At 40.8% G+C, this 17,645-nt stretch overlaps 2 protein-coding genes across 2 annotated transcripts in view; one reads left to right on the plus strand and one right to left on the minus strand.

The window, feature by feature from the left end:
• CPPED1 (calcineurin like phosphoesterase domain containing 1) overlaps nucleotides 1-17,645 on the plus strand; it is a 431,035-nt gene that overhangs the window by 218,488 nt on the left and 194,902 nt on the right. Inside the window, exon 3 of the mRNA XM_070761120.1 lies at nucleotides 1,397-1,526. The gene's annotated coding sequence lies outside the window, so the exon portion shown is untranslated. The remainder of the gene's footprint in view (nucleotides 1-1,396; nucleotides 1,527-17,645) is intronic.
• Nucleotides 1-17,645, minus strand: part of SHISA9 (shisa family member 9) — a 249,621-nt gene that overhangs the window by 101,851 nt on the left and 130,125 nt on the right. The window lies entirely within an intron of this gene.

The raw sequence follows: 17,645 nt of genomic DNA on the forward strand, positions 1-17,645 counted from the left end.
ATATAAAATCATGGGACACATTGAGCGGGGTGGGAGTGGGGGGGCTAAAAAAAAGTTTGGACAAAAAATTATATCTCTCTCTCTCTTTTCCTCCCTTTCGATCTATTTCTCTCCCTCTTTCCCTCTCTCTTCCTTCCTTCCTTTCCCTCTCTCCATCCCTCTTTCTTTCTCCCTTCCTTCCTCTCTTTTTTGTTCTCTTTCTATCTCTCCCTCCTTCCCTGGCTTTCTTTCTCTCTCTCTTGCTTTCTTTCTCTCTCTCTCTCTTGCTTTTCTCTCTCTCTCTCTTGCTTTCTTTCTCTCTGTTTCTCTCTCTTGCTTTCTCTCTCTCTCACTTTCTTTCTTTCTCTCTCACTTTCTTTCTTTCTCTCTCTCTCTTGCTTTCTTTCTCTCTCGCTCTTTCTCTCTCTTGCTGAGCTTCGCGGCATACCTGACCATGTCTTGCTGTACACTAGTGTGCCGCGGCACACTGGTTGAAAAACACTGGATTAATTGTTCTAACTGTCAGGAAATTTCTCCTTAGTTCTAAGTTGCTTCTCTGCAATCCAAAAGAGCCTCGGTAGTGCAGTAGTGCAGTAGTAAGAGTGCAGTCCTGCAAGCTACTTCTGCTGATCACCGGCTGCCAGCAGTTTGGCAGATCGAATCTCAGTAGGCTCAAGCCTTCCATCTTCCCAAGGTCGGACAAATGAGGACCCAGATTGTTGGGGCCAATATGCTTACTCTCTGTAAACCACTTAGAGAGGGCTGTAAAGCACTGTGTAAGTCTAAATGCTATTGCTATAAACTATGGGCTTTTCCAAATATGCCCATGTTACATCAACACTCCGCAGTCTGCATTGGTTGCCGATCAGTTTCCGGTCATAATTCAAAGTGTTGGTTATGACCTATAAAGCCCTTCATGGCACTGGACCAGATTATCTCCGGGACCGCCTTCTGCTGCATGAATCCCAGCGACCAGTTAGGTCCCACAGAGTGGGTCTTCTCCGGGTCCCGTCAACTAAACAATGCCGCTTGGCGGGACCCAGTGGAAGAGCCTTTTCTGTGGCGGCCCCGGCCCTCTGGAACCAACTCCCCCCAGAGATTAGAATTGCCCCCACCCTCCTTGCCTTTCGTAAGCTACTTAAAACCCACCTCTGCCACCAGGCATGGGGGAACTGAGATACTCTTTCCCCCTAGGCTATTACAATTTTATGCCTGGTATGTCTGTATGTCTGTTTGGTTTTTATTATAATGCGTTTTTAATTGTTTTTAGTATTGGATTATTATTATATGCTGTCTAATTATTGTTGTTAGCCGCCCCGAGTCTTCGGAGAGGGGCGGCATACAAATCCAATAAATAAACAAATAAATAAATATTGCCTGTTTAGTTTCCACCCATTGTTTCTTGTTCTGCCCTCAGGTGCTTTGGAGAACAGCTTGACTCCCTCTTCTTTCTGGCCTTCCCCATGACTGAATCCTTGCAACTGGAAACTGCCCCTGGATTTTGGCCCAAGCAAAACTTCAAGACATCTTTGAAAGATCCAACTCAGGTAGGACATTGGAAGAATGTTGGGGAGTGTTGTGGTTGGCTTCAAGCCAGTTCTTGTAGCTGCTGATTTTGACGCAGAGGAGTGGGAGCCGTCTGTTTACAGAAGACCAGTCTGGCTGGAGGACAAATCAGACAGTGAACCAGAAGCAGAGACAGGGAGAGAAATGGAGCAGGAAGGGACTGGAGAGGCAGAGGGGGGAATGGAGTCAGTCAGATTTCCAGCCAGAGGTTCATCTGAATGAGAAGGGGAAGAGTTAATGCTCAGGTCCGGAGAATGCTGGGAAGGCAAGATTTGTTTCTGCAAATGCAGAAACTAATTATAGGTCACAAGTGATAAGAATTAATGACGCTGCTGCAACCCTGAAAAAGGGGAGGGTTGGAGTGATTTGTGTGGGAGTATATTGTTCAGGTTTGAAGAAAATTTGTTGAATTGTGGTTTCGTGTTTGCTGTGGATTTCTGGATATTCTGACATTTAAGCTGTGAGTTATTTCTAGACAGACAGACAGATATAGGTAGACGCTGTTGTTTACAGACCAACAAGCCAATGGTAAAGAATACATCAAGTAGACTCGTGACATTCTAGACTGTTCTGTCGGGCTCTCTGGTAGACTCCTCTCAAAAATTCACAGGTACAAATTTCAGACACACACACGTTTGAAAATTCAAAACAATGTTCTTTATAATGAAAATTCACTTAAACTAAGCCCTCTTTTGGTATAGCAAATAGCACTCGTCTCCAACCAAACTGGTAATTTGTACAAGTCCCTTATCAGTTCTGTGATACTTAGCTTGCAGCTGTGAGGCAATTCACAGTCCTTCTTCTTTCACAAAGTGAAACACACTTTGCTCTGGTTTAGTTTCAAAGCGGGGGAAAATCAGCACACAAAAAGTCAAAGTCAGTAAAGCAGTCATGAAACACAACGATCAGATAATCCTCCACAATGGCCAAACCCACAGGCTGCTATTTATAGCAGCCTCACTAATGACCACAGCCCCACCCAACCACAGGTGGCCTCATTTTCTTTGATAATAATCTCTCAGTTGTTGCTGCCTATGCATCGCTCTCCGCATGCGTGGCTGTATCATTAACTCTTGTTCTGAATCCAAGGAGGAGCTAGATAATTGATCTCCTTCTGAGCTGTCTGCCACACTCTCCTCCTCCCTGTCACTCATGTCTTCTTGGTCAGAGGAGCCTTCATCAGCAGATTCCACCGGGGGCAAAACAGGCCTGCAGCATGTCTCCCCCACATCCACAGTCCTTGGGGCAGGAGCTGCCCAGAGCTAACCACAACATAGACCATGTCAAAATCCCAAAACTGCTAGGGAACTTCTGGAAACTTGCCATTCAGACAAACCAGGTCCATGGAGATAAACTCCATTTATAGAGCATTTAAAAAGAAAATAAGAAAAAGAAACAACCCAAAACAAAGAACAAAAAGTCTGGAGACATCTCCTCCAGTAGCCAATGGTCAGATAAGCAGCTAAACAATGGTGAAGGAAAAGCAGTATCCTAGTCAAAGAACTATCAAGGTAGAAACTACACCCCCAAACAGAGCAATTTGTATATAAACAGCCAGAAAATTGCATCCCCCATGATGTTACTTACTCCAGTGATGAAACATTTGCATGGAAACAATCTCAGGAAACAGCAAGATCTAACCAAATAGCAATTTATTAACAGTAACGTTATGTTTTCTCACCATTTAATATTTTCCTTGATGTAATCAATTAATGATACCTATTTATCTTGTTTGCTGAGATTAGTAGGTTAAAAGGGAATAAGAAAAGTGTATGAGCGTCAGTGGTGCAGGGGTGGGTTCTAACTTAACTCGTCGCCGGTTCGCTTCCTCTCCGCCACGTGGCCACACTGTGCGGGAACACACCCATGCGCAGTGCCGAAACCCCGGCTTCTGTGCTTGCGCAAAAGTAAAAACAAGCCCCAAAAAAAGAGCAAAAACCAAGATGGTGGTGCATGCACAGTGCCAAAAATTCAGCAACACCAGCAACAACCACACACACACACACACCGATTGTAGACAATCTAAGGTTAAGGTCTTTGGGGTTGGGGGAGGAAACCACAGAGTCAGGTAGTGTATTCCAGGCATTGATCACTCTGTTGCTGAAGTCGTATTTTGTGCAGTCAAGTTTAGAGCGGCTTACATTGAGTTTGAATCTGTTACGTGTCCATGTATTGATGCAGTTGAAGGTGAAGTAGTCATTAAAAGGAAGGACATTTATTTATTTATTTATTTATTTATTTATTTATTTATTTATTTATTTATTTATTTATTTATTTATTTTGTCCAATACACAATGAGTGTTTTAGTGGGTATATATATTTATATACACATAGTAAAATACATGATGAAGGTTATAGAGGAGATACTCATAGTAAAATATACCTAAGAAAGGATAGAAAAGAAGATATAGTAATAGAACATATCAATGAAAGAATAGAAGAAGAGATATAGGAATAGAAGAAAGGTACAGTATATAGGAGATATAGCAGAGCAATAGCACAGGGGACGGAAGGCACTCTAGTGCACTTGTACTCGCCCCTTACTGACCTCTTAGGAATCTGGATAGGTCAACCGTAGATAATCTAAGGGTAAATTGTTGGGGGTTTGGGGATGACACTACGGAGTCCGGTAATGAGTTCCATGCTTTGACAACTCGGTTACTGAAGTCATATTTTTTACAATTAAGTTTGGAGCGGTTAATATTAAGTTTAAATCTGTTGTGTGCTCTTGTGTTGTTGTGGTTGAAGCTGAAGTAGTCACCGACAGGCAGGACGTTGCAGCATATGATCTTGTGGGCAATACTTAGCTCTTGTTTAAGGCGTCTTAATTCTAGACTTTCTAGGCCCCTTTCTAGTTCTGAAGTTTCCGAACACTTTTCAAAGGAAACAAAGTTCTTTCCTCACTCCAATGCAGTAATACATATTCCGTAAAATGCGGAACCTTTTCTAAACTCCCAGGCAACTTGATCTTTGAGCTTGTATGCTATGCTCCCCAAAGGAACCGGCTGCCTAGGAGGACCACCAACGTCGGCCGTGCTTCTTTTATCTTTAATGGAACCTGAAATATCATTGATGTGGCTGCTCTCCAGGCAATGATCAAACCATTTGTCCTTTTAAAAATGTCTGTTTGGTAGCAATGTTTGCAAACCTCTATGAGGGAAGGCTGTCTGTCTCCAAATCCTACACCAACAATACACAGTGCTTTAAAAACCTCAAGAGACGCAACGCTGATTTATCCTAACATTTAGCTATTTTTATTTGGCAAACAATTAAAGCAGGCCTCTTGAGCTGAATTTTTCATTAAAGAAAGCTATAATCGCCCTCTCCAGAGTCACTTTGGCACAGATACCAAATCTCTTCTCTCCCTTCTTTGCTTCTCAATCTTTTATCATTTTGCAAGAAGCACGTCTGGGTGTAAGCCACCGCTTTCAACCACAATTGGAACTAAAATTTCCATCGCTAAGCAAGGTGGTTCTTGAGTGAGCCATGCCCAATGTTACAATCTTTTTCCCACAGTTGTTAAGTGAGTCATTGCAGCTCTTAAGTGAATCAGGCAGTCATTAAGTGAATCCAGTCTCGTCCCCGTTCCCCCCCCCCCATTGAGTTTAATAATGCACTTGGGGAAAAGGAATCCTCAATCTCAGTATTGTATTGGCAGTTCTGTGTTAGCAAAAACTCCAGAAGAGAAGGATTTAGAGAGAAGAGGGATAGTGATTTCTGTCTCAAAATGGAGGAACAGTGCGGGCAGGCAGTAGGGAAAGCAAGTAGAATGCTTGGCTGCATAGCTAGAGGTATAACACGCAGGAAGAGGGAGATTGTGATCCCGCTGTATAGAGCGCTGGTGAGATTCCACATTTGGAATAATACTGTGTTTAGTTCTGGAGACCTCACCTACAAAAAAGATATTGATAAAACTGAACTGGTCCAAAGACGGGCTACAAGAATGGTGGAAGGTCTTAAGCATAAAACGTATCAGGAAAGACTTCATGAACTTAATCTGTATAGTCTGGAGGACAGAAGGGAGAGGGGGGACATGATCGAAACATTTAAATATGTGAAAGGGTTAAATAAGGTTCAGGAGGGAAGTGTTTTTAATAGGAAAGGGCACAACCTGAGGTTAGTTGGGGGAAAGATCAGAAGCAACATGGGAAAATATTATTTGACTGAAAGAGTAGTAGATGCTTGGAACAAACTCCTAGTTGACGGGGTTGGTAAATCCACAGTAACTGAATTTAAACATGCCTGGGATAAACATATATCCATCCTAAGATAAAATGCAGGAAATAGTATAAGGGCAGACTAGATGGACCATGAGGTCTTTTCCTGCCGTCAATCTTCTATGTTTCTATGTTATTGCTGGAAGTTGGTTGGGAGGATCATAAATGGTGATCCACAGCACCCCAGGATGCTGCACCTATCAAAATATATTCTGATTACCAAGTGCATGAATGTTGATCGCATGACCATGGTGATTTTGTGACAGTCATAAGGACTGGTCATAAATAACTAGCATATGTAATATGTAGCAGCGGCTTAAAAAAGCCAATACAATCTTAAACTGCATCAACAGGGGAATTCACTCCAAGACTAAGGAGGTATTAATGCCACTCTATAATGCCCTAGTCAGACCACACCTAGAGTACTGCATTCAATTTTGGTCACCCTGCTACAAAAAGGACATTGAAACTCTAGAGAAAGTACAGAAAAGCGCAATTAAAATGATAAAGGGACTGGAAACCAAGACATACGAAGAGAGGTTGCTGGAACTGGCAAAAAGGAGGACCGGAGGGGACATGATAGCTTCTTCACGGTTCATCTTTCACGGATTCGCTATTTCACGCGTTTTCAAAGGGGGCTTAAATCCATTAAATCCATTGAAAATTTTAAATCCATTAAAAATTCATAAAATTCTTCTACAGTACTACTGTACTCTATTAAAGAAACTGGTAGGATATCACATGTAGTTCCAGCTGAGAAACATTATAGAATGACTGTTTGATGCAAAGGGCGGGTTTTAAAAGTCCAAATACTCGTTAAATACATTAAAAAATTTCTTTCCTCTACTTCATGGAAATTCGTTTTTCACAGATACCGCATCCCCCGCGAAGAACGAGGGATTACTGTATACAGATATTTGAGGGGTTGTCAAAGAGAGGAGGGGGTCACACTATTGTTATAAACCAGTGTTTCCCAACCTTGGCAACTTGAAGATTTATTTATTTTTATTTATTATTAGAGTTGAAAGGGACCTTACAGGTCATCAAGTTCAACCCCCTGCCTGAGCAGGAAATCCTACATCACCCCAGCCAAATGGCAGTCCAATCTCCTCTTGAAAGTGTCCAAAGTTGGAGAGTCCACAACCTCCGCTGGCAGGCCATTCCACTGGTTGATAGCTCCCACTGTCAGGAAATTCTTTCTTATCTCCAGGTTGAATATTTCCTTGGTCAGTTTCCAACCATTGTTCCTCGTCCGGCCCTCTGGTGCCTTGGAAAACAGTGTGTCCCCCTCAAGTACCTGTGTGGCAACCCCTCAAGTACCTGTATACAGCTATCTTGCCCCCCCCCCCCCTAGCCCTTCTTTTTACTAGACTATCCATGCCCAGTTCCAGCAACCTTTCCTCGTATGACCTGGTCTCTAGTCCCTTTATCATTTTAGTTGCTCTTTTCTGCACCCTCTCTAGAGTCTCTATATCTTTTTTGAAGTGTGGTGACCAGAACTGGATGCAATACTTCAGGTGCGGTCTGACCAGGGCCTTATAGAGTGGTATTATTACCTCTCTGGTCTTGGAGTGTATCCCCCTGTTCATGTTCATTTGCTGGCTGGGGAATTCTGGGAGTTGAAGTCCAAATACAGTGATACCTTGTCTTACAAACTTAATTGGTTCCGGGACGAGGTTCTTAAGGTGAAAAGTTTGTAAGATGAAACAATGTTTCCCATGGGAATCAATGGAAAAGCGATTAATGTGTGCAAGCCCAAAATTCACCCCCTTTGCCAGCCGAAGTGCCCATTTTTGCACTGCTGAGATTTCCCTGAGGCTCCCCACCATGGGAAACCCCACCTCCGGACTTCTGTGTTTTTGCGATGCTGCAGGGGAATCCCAGCAGGATAATCCCAGCATCCCAAAAACAAGCGCTTCGCTGGCAACGGAAGTCTGGAGGTGGGGTTTCCCAGTGAAGGGAGCATCAGTGAAATCACAGCATCGCAAAAACACCAAAGTCCTCGAAACCCCACCTCCAGACCTCTGTGTTTTTGCGATGCTGCGATTTCACTGAGGCTCCCCTCGCTGGAAAACCCCACCTCCAGACTTCTGTTGTCAGCGAAGTGCCTGTTTTTGCGCTGCTGGGATTCCCCTGCAGCATCACAAAAACATGGAAGTCCGGAGTTGGGGTTTCCCATGGAGGGGAGCCTCAGGGGAATCCCAGCAGTGCAAAAACGGGTGCTTCACTGGCAACGGAAGTTCGGAGGCGGGGCATCCCAGCGGCGGCAGTGAGTTTGTAAGGTGAAAATAGTTTGGAAGAAGAGGCAAAAAAATCTTAAACCCCGGGTTTGTATCTTGAAAAGTTTGTATGATGAGGCATTTGTAAGATGAGGTATCACTGTATCTTCAAGTTGCCAAGGTTGGGAAACACTGTTATAAGCAACTGACTAAGTGACTGACTCAATCCAGAGATCCAAATTAATCCTCAGACCACATCCTTGACAATCCCCTTAATATTAACCACCCGCTGCTTCATCCTAAAATGGTGCTTTTCCAAACTGGGGTCCTGGATGGGCTCCTTAGAGTCGCCTATGTTTTGACTTTGACTTCTCTCCATCTGTGCCTCCTCGTGCGAATCTCTCTGCCTCCTCTTGGACGTGTTTCTAGCAAACCGAGCCGCCAGCTGAACTCCCATTAGTTTTTTTTATGCCAAGCTGTGAGTTGGTACATCTGCCGCAGCTGTGGCCTAGGGTGGCACTATGTTCTTGTAAACAAATGCCTTTCTTAGAAAAGCCCTTTTTCAGCGGGTGAGGCTTAGCACTCTGCGTTCCCCCAGAAATAAGCTCTTTCAAAGTCAGCTGGCAAGAACCAAGGGAGAAGGGACAAGGGAGGAGAGCATGTAGGAAAGAAGGAAGCCACCTCCCAACCCAAATGGTCCCAGATCCGAAATGAAATGCATGTAGCGTCCAGGGCTATAGATCTCTTTCCAGTCTCCACCATCAGCCATGAATCTCTCTGAAAGCGCAATGGTTTTATTGGCAATGTTTTAAAATGAGGGAGATTTATTTATTTATTTATTTATTTATTTATTTATTTATTTATTTATTTGCCTATCTATTTATTTATTTATTTATTTATTTGTTTGTTTATTTATTTATCTATCAGATTTGTATGCCGCCCCTCTCCGCAGACTCGGGGCGGCTCACAGCAATAATAGTACAATGTAAACAAATCTAATATTTAAGTTTAAGTTAATTTAAAACCCCAATTTAAAAACCAATCATACATACTAGCATACCATGCATAAATTTGCATGGTATGCTAGATTGTGATCCCGCTATATAGAGTGCTGGTGAGACCACATTTGGAATACTGTGTCCAGTTCTGGAGACCTCACCTACAAAAAGATATTGACAAAATTGAACGGGTCCAAAGACGGGCTACAAGAATGGTGGAAGGTCTTAAGCATAAAACGTATCAGGAAAGACTTCATGAACTCAATCTGTATAGTCTGGAGGACAGAAGGAAAAGGGGGGATATGATCGAAACATTTAAATATGTTAAAAGGGTTAAATAAGGTCCAGGAGGGAAGTGTTTTTAATAGGAAAGTGAACACAACAACAAGGGGACACAATCTGAAGTTAGTTGGAGGAAAGATCAAAAGCAACGTGAGAAAATATTATTTTACTGAAAGAGTAGTAGATCCTTGGAACAAACTTCCAGCAGACGTGGTAGATAAATCCAAGTAAATCAAACCTCTGTGAAATCAAACTGTCCCCTTAGGAAGCAATATATTGAATGTATATATATGTTTTGAGTTTGAATGAATTGGCTTAATCCATTAAGGAGTCAACTGCTAAACACAGGGAGGAATAGAGGGGGGGGGATGTGAAGAGAAAAACTGAATGGGGGATGCTAGAAGGGCCTTCATTCTTCTTAATTGCCACAACTTGGTTGCTACGTTATTAAGGAAAAGAGGAAGGGGAGGATCGTTCTGCGCTGCAGAAGTTTCATAATTATAGTCTATCCTGGTTTATCCATGTGAAATGTTGTAGTCCTGTCACATTAAGGAACTGCGGATGTGGGGGCAGGGGACTCATTAAAGCATCAATACTTCAATGAAGCAGGGTGTCAAACTGTGTGTGTGTGTAAGTGTGTGTGCCGCACACACACACACATGTGCCTGCCTGTCTGCCTGCTTGAGGATGTGTACCTTCTGAAATAGGTCTGCAAATTATAAATCCTGAAGAAGAAGAAGAAGAAGGGGGGGGGAAGCCTTTGGAAGCTATCCTTTGAAGTTTTGGAAAGCCCCTTTGATGTGGTTAAGTATGCAAATATTTTACTACATTAAGCTCTTTTGTAAGAGAAGGAACTACAGTGCTTAACTGTATTTCAGCAAGAATTGGGTACCTTTTAGGATCACAAAAGAACCTGAAAAGATGCCGCTCGCTCGGGAAATTTTGCCTGGGTAGGGCTGAACGTCTGATTGTCCCTCCCAAAACTTTTCCTATGAGCCGAGGTGGCACAGTGGGTAGAGTGCAGTACTGCAGGCCATTAAAGCCGACTGTAGATCTGCAGGTCAGCAGTTCAAATCTCATCACATAGAAACATAAAGTTTAATTGAACAGAATAATCATATTACACTTGCGAGTATATGTTATCACAATGATGGCAATTAAGATATATTTACTCTTCCTCCCTTTGTACATACTTTTTTTTCTGTAAACTAATAAAAAATATTATTATTATTATTATTATTAATAATAATAATAATAATAATAATAATAATAATAATAATAATAAACGTAACGTATTTTGCTGATAATGAAAAGGAAGGAAGACTAGTATAGATGTATGATCTATTTCAAGCTATTTTTCTCTCATCAGCTAGCCATACCCTTACTGGGATTTGAAGCTGAGGAGTCTGCCTGTAAGGAAGTAGCTTTAACCTCTAGAACACTAGTTCTCCTCCTGTTAGCTTGTGTGTGTATTTGTATAAATATGTATGTATGTGTATGTGTGTGTATATGTGTGTGTAATTCATCATATACCTCTGCTGTATACATACATACATACATACATACATACATACATACATACATACATACATTCACTGCTCAAAAAAAAAAAAGGGAACACTTAAACAACACAATATGTGATCATTTATACCTTAGTGTCTTTTATGATTCCAACATTTGTATCCAATTGGTAAATCACAATTAAAGTAAGCCATGGTTAACATGAAGTGTGACCCGGTCACCGACTAGCGCTGGTTTTCAAATGCACCACCTTGACCTCTGCTTGTTGCTTCCTAAACTGGCTGAAACATGAAACTTATTAGTTATTTATTTATTTGGATTTCTAGCCCCCCACCTTCTCCAGCAGACTTACAGAATAAAAACAATAAAAATAGAAAGTTATAAAACCCAACCATAAAGGCTAATCTTGAAAATCCAAACATTTAAAACCTAATCTTAAAAACCCAAAACCGTTCATCCGATTTCACCCCATCACAGTCATATTATCAGCACTCAAACTAATGGTCGTCAAACTGATGTGATGGGCTGCCAAAAATTTTACTACCACACTGTGGGAGTGGCTTATTTTGTGGGTGTGGTTTGATGGTCATGTAATCGGGTAGGAGTGGCTTGCCGGCCCTGTGTCCAGGTGGGAGTGGCTTGATAATCATGTGACCTGGGGGTGGCTTAAAGGTCATGTGACTGGGTGGGAGTGGCTTATTGACCAAGATAGGTTTTCTTTTTCTTTTTTTCAAATATTTTTATTAATTTTTCTTAAAATAGACGAACACACATACAAACATTAAACATAGAGTGGGGGTACATTTTCCCCGCTTATCTTGAAAGTATAAATTCAAATACAGAAAAAGAATACATAGTTAAATATATATTGAATATTAAAAAGTCTAGTGTATTTGGGTTAAAATTTTCCAAATTTTTACTAATATATGTATATAAACCAAAATTCTACTATGTTACTTATACATAAACTAATTGTACCATAATCATCAAACAGTATGTTTAGACTAATGTTAACATTGTTATTACCCAGGTAAAAACAAATACAAAAAATTAACTAAAAGTAAATTTATATATCTTATTTTTTCTTATCTATCCATTTATAAACATTGTTCCATGTTTCATAGAACTTAGTATCTTCTTGATCATTTAAACGTCTTGTCATCATATCCATTTCAGCGCAATCTAATATTTTTGCTATGACTTCTTCTTCCTTGGGGATTTCTTCCCCCTTCCAATTTTGCGCGTATATAATTCTAGCCGCAGTTAGTATGTGTATAATTAAATATAAAGTTTCTTTCTTATAGGTCTGATTAGTAATTCCTAATAGATAAAATTTGACCAAGATAGGTTTTCAAATAGGTGTTTGGACTCTTTTTCAGTGGATCAGGTCCCATTATTTGACTAGCCACAAAAAGGACAAATGATAGACAGCATTATTTGTTGAGGAGCACAGTCACATTTGAAGATTTTGCACTGAACCCACAAGGTTCGGGATGATAACAGATTAGGCAAGTAGTTCAATTTTCTTGAATTGCTATAAAAGTCCAGTTCTAGATAATGATTAAAATGATTAAAGCGTTTTTGGGTAAAAACAAACTTTGATTATTTCCTATTTTAAAAGCAATTAAGGATCATAACAAGGTATTAGAAAAGGAAGGACAAAAAAAAAACCTTTAAGTTTTCAATAAATAGTTCATAAACTTACTACCTCTGCATTACCCCCCCCCATAGCCCATTACTGTGATAGTCTATAACAAATAATAAAGAAGTTTTGTTTCCTACCACAATAGCCTTAAGATTTAGAGGGCCCCGTATAACAAATAGCCTTTGAACCATCTTCATTTTATCTTCCTGGTGGCATGAGGCTTCCAACTTTAGGGTTATTTTTTTTTAAATGATCCAAAATTTAAAACTAGAACGGGGACTCATTTCAAACCAATCCAAATTCAATCAGCTGGCTATAAAGGATGATGTGTTTGTATCTCCTGTTTCCATCACTGCTCCAACATGCCAACTGTAAATATACCGGGTTTTTTTTAAAACAAATACTTAAGATGTTCTCTGGTCAAACGGAGGCCATAATTCACCCGCAGTCAAGAGTCTCCCCGTCAAGAGGCAGCCTCATAAATAATTTCTCCCCGAGAACAATAAATCATCCTAGCACCTTCAAAGCAACAATGTCATTAACTACATTTCACTTTCCTGTTCCTTATGGGGGGAAAACAGAGATGGATGCATTTAGTAATGATAAACAACCTCTTCTGTCACCTGTAATTAAGGCTGAAAAATACTGTCAGTTTCTGCCGTGGAGAAGGGAGAAGTAAACAGTAAAAGATGGTATTTCAACGCTTTGCTGGATGTCTTGTTTATTTTATTGATTGATTTTTTAAAAATCTTATGGTCACCCAACTCACTCACACGGTGATTCCTGGCGACTCACAGGAGTAAAACCCCAAAGACAAGTTGATGATGTAAAACTCTTCAACACCACCGATAACACAACTACTCTCCAAAAAGACCTTGACGCTGTTTCCGAGTGGTCTAACACATGGCAACTCCAAATCTCAACTAGCAAATGCTCTGTCCTACACATTGGGAAGAAGAATGTGAACTCCAAATACGAACTGAATAATCAAATTATCACAGATAATCCCCACTCGGTTAAAGACCTTGGTATACTAATAACAAAAGATTTAAGTGCCAAAGCCCACTGCAACAATATAGCCAAGAAGGCTTCAAGAGTTGTAAACCTAATCCTACGTAGCTTCTGCTCTGGCAATCTCACACTACTTACCAGAGCTTACAAAACTTTTGCCAGACCCATCCTCGAATACAGCTCATCTGTTTGGAACCCATATCGCATCTCAGACATTAACACCCTTGAAAAGGTCCAAAGATACTTCACCAGAAGAGCCCTTCACTCCTCCACTCGAAATAGAATACCCTACAAGACTAGACTTTCAATCCTGGGCCTAGAAAGTTTAGAACTAAGACGCCTTAAACAAGATCCAAGTATTGCCCACAAGATCATATGCTGCAACGTCCTGCCTGTCGGCGACTACTTCAGCTTCAACCACAACAACACAAGAGCACACAACAGATTTAAACTTAATATTAACCGCTCCAAACTTGACTGTAAAAAATATGACTTCAGTAACCGAGTTGTCGAAGCGTGGAACTCATTACCGGACTCCATAGTGTCATCCCCAAACCCCCAACACTTTACCCTTAGATTATCTACGGTTGACCTATCCAGATTCCTAAGAGGTCAGTAAGGGGCGAGTACAAGTGCACTAGAGTGCCTTCCGTCCCCTGTCCTATTGCTCTCCTATATCTCCTATTCCTTTCTTCTATTCCTATATCTCTTCTTCTATTCTTTCATTGATATATTCTATTCCTATATCTTCTTTTCTATTATTTCTTAGATATATTTTACTATGAGTATCTCCTCTATAACCTTCATCATGTATTTTACTATGTGTATATAGATATATACCCACTAAGACCCTCATTGTGTATTGGACAAAATAAATAAATAAATAAAATAAAATAAAATAAAGTTTGCAACCAATGCATCACCCGCAAGAGAAGTGACACGTGTGAAAATCTAGACTTGCACAAAACCATGTGGGCATATTGCATTTTGGATTTGGAATAAACTTTTGAGGTGGTTTAAAATCAATACAGAGGCCATTCAAATCGGTATTTCCAAGTTGCTTCTGAAAGTCAATGAGTTTGTATTGCTTAATTGTTTTTTTTGTACCCTGGTGTATTTTTCATTATTTTTATCTCGAAAGTCTTTGTTGTGTATTTGCTTTCTTCTTTCCCTCCCTCTGCCCCCTCTTCACATTAAGCCTTTCCCAACTTGCTAAACCACCTCACATCTAAATGATAAAAGTACAGAGCTTTACAGAACAGATTGTTCAAGACTGTGAAAATAATTGCTTGCAACATTGGAGGGTACCAAACGTTTATACTTATACTACTTATATTTACCCTTTCCTTGTATGTATGTATGTATGTATGTATGTTGTGTATGTGTGTGTGTGTGTGTGTATGTACGTGTGTATCTTTCTCTCTATCTATGTATCTATCTATCTATCCATCCATCTTCCATCCATCATCTACTTATCCATTTTCTTTTTTAAATAACCTCCAGTGATGGAGAACCCACAACTTTTGGAGACAAGCTGTTTCACTGGTCAATTGTTTTCAATCCCTGAATTCTAGGTTGGATCTCTGTTCATCTTCCACCCCTTACTTCTTGTCCTGCCCTCAGGTCCTATGGAGAATTGGTCGACCCCCTTTTCTCACTAACAGTGCCCCCCAAAGTACTGGAAAACAATTATGATGTGTGTGTCCCCCAATCCTTCTCTTTGATACCTTAGACATCCCTAGTTCCCTCAATTATCCGTCAGGTCATTCGTTTGATCTCCAGATCCCTTTTCATTTTTTGTTGCTCTTCTCTGCGTTCTTTCTAGAGTCTCAACTTCTTCTTTTTGTATCTTGTTGGCCAGAGTTGGACTCGGTATTCCAAGCGTAGTCTCACCAGCGCGATTTGAAAGTAGAAAGGGCAGTATTCTTCCCTTATTGTTTTTGTAAATTGGTCAAGGTAGCAAGCCTACCTGATGCTCCCCCTAATTTGGTATATAAACATCAGTGACAAACAAGAACTGATTGCAGCCCAAACCTTTCCTAACACGCTAGATTTATAAGGTCGCCTGTTACTAGGAAGATCACAAGGCTAGCCGAAACCTTGTCTACCACCCAGGAAGATGGTTTAATGCAAGTTGCCAATTCACGCTGGGCCTATTTATTCCTGTGTTTGAGCTGATAAGTAGGTTTTCTTTTACCACCTGGCTAGGAGCAGTTGTAATGATGTGTAAGCTCATTTTCTTTGCAAGGAACATTAACACGTTCTGATAAAACACACATGTATGCACCCCGTATGGATACAGATTCTGCTTTGAATCAAAAGCATTTTTCGAACTGGAACAGGAGGTTGTCCAATCTTGGTCACTTTAAGACCCATGGACTTCACTTTAAGACCCGCGGACTTGTTATGAGCTGCCCTGAGTCTTCGGAGAGGGGCGGCATACAAGCCTAATAAATAATAATAATAATAATAATAATAATAATAATAAGAAGAAGAAGAAGAAGAAGAAGAAGAAGAACAACAACAACAACAACAACAGCAACAGCAACAGCAACAGCAACAACAACAACAGCAACAACTCCTAGAATTTCATGGCTGGCTGGGGAATTCTGGAAGATGAAGCCCACAAGTCTTAAGGTCACCCAGGTTGCACACATCTGGTCTAGAGGTGCAAGAACTGGCTAAGGAATTCTGGGATATGAAGTCCACAAGTCTTACAATGGCCAAGTTTGGACACCCCTGAGTAAAGCTACAAGAGCTAGCTGGGAATTTTGGGAACTGACGTCTACAAGTCCCAAAGTTGCCAAAGGTGGACTCCACTGACCTAGAATGTCTTTCTATTCCTTTCCCATGGCCCATTGTTTTGATGGAGTCTTTTGAGTAAAGTCAACAGGCAGTGATGCAATGACTAACAGCTAATTGAACTAGTGTGCATCAGGGACTAATTGGGTTTAGTGCGGTTCTTCTTCTCCCCTGCCACATTGCAGATTGAACATGCGAGATGTACATTCTCTCCCTCTTGCTAATCACTATCAGACTTCAGAAAGGCAGCTGGCTCAGAAGCCGGAGGTGGCTTAGCGGTATCCCCCTTTTGATAGTTCTGGCAAGTCTTCTCAGAGTTTTGATCTAATTTTCTTGCATTGCTTTGATTTTTTTAGAACAGAATTCCCCAACATTGCGTCTCCTCCCAGTTTTGATGGCGCCCCTATTCTAAGTTTTCCTTCCTTCTTTCCTTCCTTCCTTCCTTCCTGCCTTCCTGCCTTCCTGCCTTCCCTCCCTCCTTCCTTCCTTGAATATCTACAACTAAATTCCCTTTCCTTTCTTTTATCCTTTCCTCCCTCTCTCTCTCCCTTTCCCTCTCTCCCTTTCCTTTCCTTTCTTTTATCCTTTCTTTTCCTCTTTCTCATTTCCTTTCTTTTATCCTTCCCCCTCCCTTTCCTTCTCTCCCTTTCCTCTCCTTTCTTTTATACTTTCCTTTCTTTTATCCTTTTCTCTTTCTCCTTTTCTTTCTTTTATCTTTTCCTTTCCTCTTTCTCCTTTCTCCTTTCCTTTCTTTTATCCTTCCCCCTCTCCCTTTCCTCTCCTTTCTTTTATACTTTCCTTTCTTTTATCCTTTCCTCTTTCTCCTTTTCTTTCTTTTATCTTTTCCTTTCCTTTCTTTTATCCTTTCCCCCCTCTCCCTTTCCCTCTCTCCCTTTCCTTTCCTTTCTTTTATCCTTTCCTTTCCTCTTTCTCCTTTCTCCTTTCCTTTCTTTTATCCTTTCCTCCCTCTCTCTCTCCCTTTCCCTCTCTCCCTTTCCTTTCCTTTCCTTTCTTTTATCCTTTCCTTTCCTCTTTCTCCTTTCTCCTTTCCTTTCTTTTATCTTTTCCTTTCCTTTCCTTTCTTTTATCCTTTCTTTTCCTCCTTTCCTTTATGTTTTTCTCCTTTCCTCTCCTTTCCTTTCCCTCCCTACAATGAAAGAGACTCTTGATAGCTTACACAGAGTCTAGGAAAACAACAACAACAAAGGTGTTGCTTCAAACAACAAAAACCAAAAAAAACAGCAACCAAATAAAAAATGCAACCTATAAAAACAGGATCTAAAGAGGACATGATGAAATCAGGAGAACACTCTTTGAAACAACAACTCCATCTTTAGTAGTTTCTGAAACATTCATAGGGACGGGAAGGGAATAGTGACCTAGTTCACCTTAGTTATGGTTTGAA

This window comes from Erythrolamprus reginae, chromosome 9 (assembly GCF_031021105.1).
Source record: "Erythrolamprus reginae isolate rEryReg1 chromosome 9, rEryReg1.hap1, whole genome shotgun sequence".
Classification (NCBI taxonomy): domain Eukaryota; kingdom Metazoa; phylum Chordata; class Lepidosauria; order Squamata; family Dipsadidae; genus Erythrolamprus; species Erythrolamprus reginae.